The sequence below is a fragment of the Cupressus sempervirens genome, chromosome 2 (assembly GCF_028749045.1).
Source record: "Cupressus sempervirens isolate cs-2001-9-10 chromosome 2, ASM2874904v1, whole genome shotgun sequence".
Classification (NCBI taxonomy): domain Eukaryota; kingdom Viridiplantae; phylum Streptophyta; class Pinopsida; order Cupressales; family Cupressaceae; genus Cupressus; species Cupressus sempervirens.
The window spans coordinates 285483652-285492567 of NC_143119.1; positions in this window are offsets into that span (position 1 = coordinate 285483652).

Consider the following 8916-nt stretch of genomic DNA (forward strand, 5'->3'; position numbering starts at 1 on the left):
AATAATTGTTTTTGATTAAGTAAAACAGGTTTTACAAGGATCCTGAAATCCAAAAGTTTATAGCATAACAAAAAGGAAAATAAAAAGTCCAGCTAACATGAGATTGCTGCTAAAAGCCAAAAATTGACATAAGGCTTGAGGCTAGGAGGCAAAGGCCAGAAACCAAAACAAAGAACAAAACCAAAAGTGAAGCAGACTATTGGTTTTCCTTCTCCAGGTCCTGCAGAGTTTCTACGGCTTCTTTGTCCTTCTAACTATCTGCTCCTTCCTGGTTCCTTTTCTGGGTCTCCACCTGGTCCGCCTTGTTCACCTGGTCCCTGGCTTCAAACTGAGCCAACTCCTCCTACCCAAAATCCTTCCCATTCTTCTATGCAGTATCCCTACCTAAGCCGGCTCTCATCAAAGAGTCACCCAAGTTGACAATATTCTCATTCAAAGTGTGCAGGGTATCCACAATTTGTAGAGTCAGCACCTGGTGGATGGATTCGAACTTCTGGACTTTCTGTTTAACCAAGGAGAGTCTGTCCTCATGTCCGTCCCTAGTCTCTTGGCTGTCGTGGATGTTCTGGTTACCAACTTGGGTTGTGGTCTCCTAAACCTTTTGGGTGTTCTGACTGGTGAACAACCATTTGATAGAGTGGAAATTATCTACCAAGCTATTCTTTGCATTATTCAGAAAATTGAAGCCAGTTTCTCGTGTGTTGTCAGAGATGACCAAAATGGCAGGGTCAATTAACTCGTCATAGTGGGTTTTGTCGTCAAGGTCCTCCAACACCTGGATGTTCACCGGTTCTCTAACAATACCCAACCTAGCTCTGTCCATGTTGAAATTTCTCCAAGCCCTCCTTCTGTTCTTATTTTCCACCTCCCCAGTTCTTTCCACCATAATTTCATTCATCTCCTCAGGTGGGGATATGGGAGAGTCAGGGCCATGGGTTTCAAGAATCTGGGCTTCTTCCTGAATCAGGGCCTAGTTGGCCTTTCTTTTCTTGGGGTTACACATAGGGGAAATAGGGGCAGTCTCCTCCTTGTTGCTATCCCTCCCCTTCTCCTCCTCACTCACATTTTCCTTCCCCAGCTCCTTGTCCTCTTCGTTTGAATTAGTTTATGTCTCCTCCTCTTCCCCATTGTCAATTTTCTCCTCCTGAGGCTCAGGCTTGGGGGGAAGGGGGGGCAGCTCCTAGGACTCTTTCTACTAGGTATACTGGGGTTGCGAACAACAGAGGTGGCTTTGGCATCCTCTGTTTTAATGACTTGAACATCCTCCGAGTCTGAACTAGAAGTATCCTCTGATTCACTACCCGGGTCACCAAGGGATTTTCCTCTGGTATGGGCTTTCAAAACCTTGTAAACCAGGAGAAGAAGGCCTTCGTGGAGGGTGGGATTAGTAACAAATTTTTTCTTGAAACCCTCAATACCCTTAGACATGGAAGTATAAAGATAGAAGCGAAAAGAAATTTTAACACCATGCCTAAAGTGGTTCAGCAAAACAAAATGGTGGTTCTTATCCTGTCAAACCTAGGATCAAGAGTAAAGTACTCAATGAGGATTCTGAGGACATACCTCCATAATTTCTTGATGGATTCAATAACGTAGTAGGTGTTGATCTTGATGAGCTTGTCTCTCTCCTTGTCATTCTTGAAAAAATCATTAACAGCATTGGCCGACATCTTTTTGTCCCTATAAATTTTATGCTTTCCAGTGGGATTTCTGTCACCTCTGCGATTAAGCCCTTAGTGATTTGGTGGGTAACACCAAGTTTACAAGAATTGTTAATACTGTCTATCCATAGAGGAAACAAGGATTTCATGTGGTAGTGGACTTAAGCAAGATTGTGCTAGTATAGGTTCATATACATAAATTCACACTTGAATTTTGGGATGAGAACATTTTCAGGTGGATTGGTAGCAAGTTTGGCCATTATGTCTTTATTGATGATGTGACCAAGGTGAAATCTTAGTTAATTTTTTATTTATTTCATGTAAATGTGGTTGTTAATAGAGATCTCCCTAACTTTATTACATTATAATGAAAGCTAGGTAAATGGGCTTAGTCATTGGTTTATAAATATGCTATGGTTTACAACCAAAAATATTCCAAATCAAGTCATTTGATATTTCTATGTAAGATATTGTTGAAAATAATTGATTAATTATGTATTGTCTTTGATGTTACAAAAAATGTCATATCTTTACCAGTTAGTGTATGCTGAGCTCACTCATGCATTGAAAATAGTTTCTTGTGTGTACCGAGCATTCTAGTGTTTGCCAAGTTTAGAAGTGTCAACTGAGTTCACTCGAGAGATAAAGAGAAGTTCATAGAAGTTAAGTATTAACCAAGCTCACTCGGTTAATGAAGAAAATTTGGATGGAACAAGTGTTAACTGAGCTCACTTGATTACTAAAGGAAGTTTTTGAAAATGCAGTGTTAACTGAGTTCACTTGGTTAACATAGTAAAATCATTTCTGAGTTAGCGTCTACCAAGCAAGGTCGGCTAACAAAGGATTTACTTGTTTTGGCATATTGAGTTCAATAGATTTGTTTGTTAGTTCTAGTTGAGTGAGGAGATGAATATTAATTATTCTAAGTTATATTCAAGATGACTTGACAATGCATAAGGTATAAGTATAAGGTCAAGTTGAGGATTGAATATGTGGGAAGTGTAGGGAAGAATAAAAGATGCTTAGAGGAAGCAAATTAGAAGGATAAGAAGAATATCCTTTTGGAGCTAAAAAGATACATTCAATCAAAAAGGATTAAATATTAAAGCTAGAATTGAGATTTGCAGTTCGTAATTTAGTTGCATAAGAAATCAAGTCATCTCATTGTTATTCTCTAACCATTGTAGCAGTGATCTAAATCTCTTAACCAATTTGTCTTAACAACTATTTGTAAATCCTCTTACAACGTGGCATTTCTAGATTGAAGTGTCTATATACCTCTTACAAGGCCACTCTTAATAGGGTGATTAAATCCTCTAACACCTGGTCACACTTAATAGTGTGTTTTGTAACCTTTAACAGGGTTGGCTCCTAATAGGGCTTACTTCAAAAGAGTGAAAATCAATAACTAGTTGCAATTAATGATTTTTCTTAAATTGGGTTTTCATGTTAAATTTTGGTGTCACTTGTGTTCATGTTATTTCTTTTATGTGTATGCAACTAAGTTAAGTAAGGTTAATCACATATAATATCTTGAGATTTTCATTTTCTAAGCTATAGTTGTTATTTCAATGTTTGACCAAATTACAACATTTACTAGTGTAAATTTAGTGCTTATGTGTTTGTCAAGCATCAACATTTTCAGTAAAGTTTATATTCTATGTTGACATCTAAGGTATCTAAGATTTATTTTAGTGGTAATTGATTCACCCCTCCCCTCTTAGTTACTCCTCTTTTGTTTACAACAATTGGTATTAGAGCTTCTTGGTCTTGTAAAGAAGGCTTAAAGGACCTAATCTAAAGATCAGGATGTTTTATAGAAGAGAGATTCCCAAGATGAACAAAGATAAATTTGAGGCATGGAAAGAACTTAAGAAGTTGCACCTGGTAACCATCAGTGATTCAGGTTTGAAATATCTAGAAAATGCTTACAATGCTCCTACTAGAACATTAATTGTGGAATAGATTGCTGAAAAGAAAAATCACAACACTCATGATGATTGACATTGCATCATCTCTTAACTATGTTGAATTTGATGAGGTCAAAGGATGTGCTACTACTCATGACATGTGGACCAAACTGAACGATATCTATGGAGGTGATGATAATGTGAAAAGAGATAAGGAAGAAAGCTTGAGAGGTCAGTTTGATCAGATGAAAATTAGAGAGGATGAAAACATTGCAAAATATGTTGAGAGAATCAAAGCTAGTGTCAATGCTATCAAAGCCTCTGGAGGAACAATTGAAGATGTGAAAGTGGTAAGAAAGGTACTCAGAACCTTTCTTCCCATCTATGTAATTATAGTGTCTACTATTCAAGAGATGAGATGTGATCCAAATAACAATATAACTTTGGATGCTCTAGTTGGAAGATTGACTATATTTGAACTAGATAACTATGATAATTATACTCCTAGTTTTAGCAATCTTGAGTCTGTATTTGAAGCCAATATATAAATCACGAAGAAAGCTAAAAAGTATAAAAGAAAACAATCTGAAAGTGAAGAGGAAGATAGTTTTGATAGTGATCTTGAAGTCATTGAAGCATTGCTTGAAAGAAGGTATCCCAAAGGCAATGGAAAGTATAAAGGTAAAATTCCTTTAATCTATTTCTATTGTGAAGAAGTTGGACACATTGCTACAAGATGTCCAAACATAGAAAAAAAAGATGAAAAGAAGCACAAAAAGTACAAAGACAAGAAGGATTTGTATAACTTTAAAGACTACAAGGAAAAAGGTAAGAAATCTTATTTTATTGCCAAAGATTTAGATAGTAGTGAAGATGATGAAATGATATACATTGCTACAAAAGATGAATCTAATGATGAAGGAGATAAAATGGCACTTATCTCTCACGCTAGCAAAAATGATACATGTATTATTGATAGTGGTTGCTCACATCATATGAATGGTGACAAATTTTTTTTGAACATATGGAACATTATGATAGTGGAAGTGTGAGATTTGGAAACAATGAAACATGTTGCATAAAGGGAAAATGTTGTATCTCACTAACCAATGAACTTAGATGTGACAATGCTTATTGGGTTGAAGGACTAAAACATAATCTATTGAGTGTGGAATGGTTGAATAAAGTTGGGTTCAAGGTAGAATTATGAATGGGAAGGCCAAGCTGCTGGATGGAAAAGGAAATCTACTTGGGTCTACTAAACAAATCATAGGTAACCTATTCTACCTAGAGCTCAGTGAAAGTTCATGTTTCATTTCTCAAGTAGAAGAAAGATGGTTGTGGCACAAAAGTTTATGTCATGTGAACTTTGATAATTTGATCAAAATAAGAAAAAAAAAGAGTGTGAGAAGTATTCCTAGTGTTGGCTCCTGATTTAATAGTTTTGAAAATGACCAAGAAAAAAGATGAATGCATCTAAGGCTAGCAAATTTCTATGACGGATACACCTGATTACAGTCTTGGGCCAACTATAAGGCATAACTCCTTCTTCACTTCAGGCTCTGCAAAACCTAGGCGGGTGAACCTTAGATCCAATTAATATGGTACCAGTGCAAAACATATTCTTGAATCTATTCAAAGGAAATAAAAGCCCTTATTTCTCCTAATAACCTATGCAGTAACAAAGAAGTGCAGTAGAAAATTACAACTCTATGAAATGCACACGTTGAGTGAGGGCATCACATTTAGGTTCTTTAACATAAGATGATTTAAATTTTGTTTTGATTTTATTTGGGTGGGGAAAGTGGATGAAAACCAAGTATAGACAACAAACTAATGATCTTGTAGTTGATCAGTGCGTGATCCATTGGGCAATTCATGAATCTCCCTCATGTATTTTGGATATTTGATACTTATTCATATATTTAGATATATGATCTATCCATTCACCTTGTACATAGACATCAATCTTCAACTTAAATCTCATTCTTACCTGATATCCTCTTCAATGAACCTGCAACCCTATTAAATCTCTGAAGCATTTACACAATTTATTGAATTACAAGCAACAATGAAGCACCATATAGCCTTAAGGGATTGCACTTATGATCTAGGCTCTTTGTTCAAAGACCATAAAACATCATAGCTCAACTGAGAAAGGAGACAAGATTTAAACTGAAACTAAACACTTGTTGTTCCTTGTATTGATTTCCTTAGAAACAATACATAAAAATGCATGAAATTAACTCACAAAGAACCTAATAAACTAGACTATACAATGAACAAATGCTGTCATACAAGAGAGAAAATGGCGGGAATGAGAAGCTGATGCGATGGGAAGGGGATATCATAGCTAAAGAAAAAGCTTCATGGTCTAGAACCAACTCATCCCAGATATTCCATTCAGAGTTCATCAATTCTAGGGTTAGTTCTACTAAATGCCTTCATTCCAGAGAAACTTTCCAATATTTTCCAACCCTTACAATAGATGAAAGAAAGAAAGATATAGGAGGAAGTGAATTCTCGGATCTAATGTGAGTTTGACATGTGTCCATTTGGAATTCAATCTTCTGCAACTAAATAACCTCTCTCTTCCTTCTCCCATTTTGATTTGATTTGTTTTCACCATTACACTGTAACTGATTTGAAAATATCCCCAGTTTAACGATGAAATCCTTTGTTTGCCAAAATATTTGATTTGCCTCATGAAATGCTGGTAAAATTGAGTTTTTAATGAGTGAATTTGATCAAATTTAACCTTAACTACATTTTCACTATCTTTTAACCATATTCAGGTCATTACCATATTATAATATAGTTCTGAACTTCCTCACCTAAATATAGTTACAAATTGGGAACCTGAGAGAAAACTTTGAATAGCCTGAACAAATGACATTCTATGTAGAAACTAACTCCATAATCGAAAAAGTGAAATTCTCCCGATTCTGACAATATATAATATCACATATTTTGCCTTCCAAAAATGCCTTAAATCTTAATTTGAAAAATGCCCCTCTGGTAAAAAACTTAAATCTGTCTGCAACACCTTTTAAATTTTAAATTTTCAAAAAAATTAAAATTACCTAATGTCTAAACTTTAGATTTAAGGTCCTTTTTGCATTTACAATCTTTGACGTGCAAGTTTTGAAGAAATAATAATAATAAACAATATTTTTTATTATTTTCCAATTTTCTCCTTATACTTTGGTCTTGGGTCAAACTTACTTTGATCAACTGCCACATGGCACTGTCTGAATGGTCCACCTCTGCTATCGAGTGCCACATCACCATCTGCGTAGGACTTGCTGACACGTGTCAGCATCCCGCTTACTTGCTTTCCTTAACTGGTGAGCATCTTTCTTTTGCGAGATTGCACCATCTGTCGGATCGTGACATGTGTCATGATTTGGCACATCCTCTCAAACTACTCTTTATTTTCGTTAACTCATTGCCCACTGTGACTCGTTGACATGTGGCAGACACCCGTTATCCCACTTCGCTTAACCACCCTAGATCTTTGTTTTGCGGAATTTCCCTAACCGCTCGATCTACCACATGGCACGATTTGAGCACTTCTAATTTGAATTTGCTCTAGATCACCACCTCACTACATGCGGGACCCACTGACATGTGGCAGCATTCCGCATTCTTGCAATATTTATCTCCCAAAAACTTTGGAAATGCGAGCGTGTGCTAGCCCTTAGATCTAGACACGTGGCATCATTTGAGCACTCATCAACACATTTACTTTTTCATTTAAAAATTTTCTCTGGTCAGATCCATCTGTCTTCCACCTCGTCTAGGTCAGGTCCCACAAGCCAAGTGCTTCACTTCCTTCAAGAATAGTGATGTCTTTAAGACATCTCACTAAGTTAGCACTTTGTCATATAAACAAATATAAGACCTTTAGCGGCATCTATGTGGGATTAAAACCCCAAGCGTATTTTTTTACTGATTAATGTTGCATATGAATTTGCTCCGTCTGAAAACTCCTTTCTTCTTTATGCATCTTGTCTTCATGTATGTGCGGCCTCTTTTATAGTATGGGTGAGTTATGCTTCGCTTTTGACTATAGCTATTCTCTCCTTGACATTGCGTGAGGCTTAGCAGGCATGTGGCTTCATGTGGTTCCCCTGCAGATTTACTGTGGGTGAGGCTCTTTTTCTTTTGGCGTGGATTGCATCTTTACAAACTATGGTTCCTCTTAATGCATGTGTTCCTCTACCATTGCGAGTCTTCTCTTAGCTGCTTGGGCGACTTTCACTGCGGTTGGGTCTTCTTTACTATGTAGACCTCTATGGACTTCTCCCTTGTGGGCATGAGTTCCTTTTATCATGCCTTTGGGTTGCTGATTGAAAATAAATTTCCTCCAAATGGCTTTGTCTTCTACGTGTGACCTGATCCTTGCAACTGGCGTCTTTGACTATGTGAGGTCTTTTTTCTTCCTTGCTCACATGACCTTCTATGCTACATCCTTCTCTTCCTGTGACTACTTCATGAAACAAGTGGATAGGCTGAATGGAAGGTGTTAGAAACATTAAACAACTCACGGGGCTCAAAAGTACAGTTGGGTACAATCTCATTAAAAGCATTTATGGGGCTTTGATTTTCTCAATGGTACTCAAAATCGGAAAGGAAATTTTGAGTCCCAACACCTAGTTTGAGGAAACCTGATATGGGTCTATGCAAAAATTGTCAAATTGGTAAGATGGGCAAGACAAGTTTCAAAAGAAAGAACTATCATTCTGAAGAAGTCTTGGAGCTGATTCATTCAGGCTTATGTGGACCTATTGGAATAAAGAGCTACAATGTATATAAGTGTTTTATTCTTTCTGTTGATGATTATTCTAGAATGATGATTGTAATGTATTTGAAAGAGAAATTAGAAGATTTTCAAAAGTTTAAGCAGTATCTGGAAAGAGTAGAGAAAGAAACTAGAAAGAAGTTGAAGTTTTTGAGTTCAGATAGAGGTGGTGAATTCATCTCTAATGAATTCAATGAATTATACACTGAAAGAGAAATCAAAAGACAAGTATCAGCCCGTGGTACACCACAACATAATGGTATAGGTGAGAGAAGGAATGTTGGAAATGTAGGAGTAGTTGAGAGGGGGGGGTGAATCAATTACCACTAAAATAAATCCCAAATCCCTTGGATGTTAACAATAAAAATTGATTGCTACTATTATTTGATAAACACAAAAAAGATGTTGTGACTCAATAAATGCAGAGTGTGATTTACTTTTGATTGATCTTAAAATATTAATAGTGATTAATTTGCAAGCATGAGAGAAATAACATGAACACATGAGACACAAAGACTTAATGTGGAAACCCAATATGGAA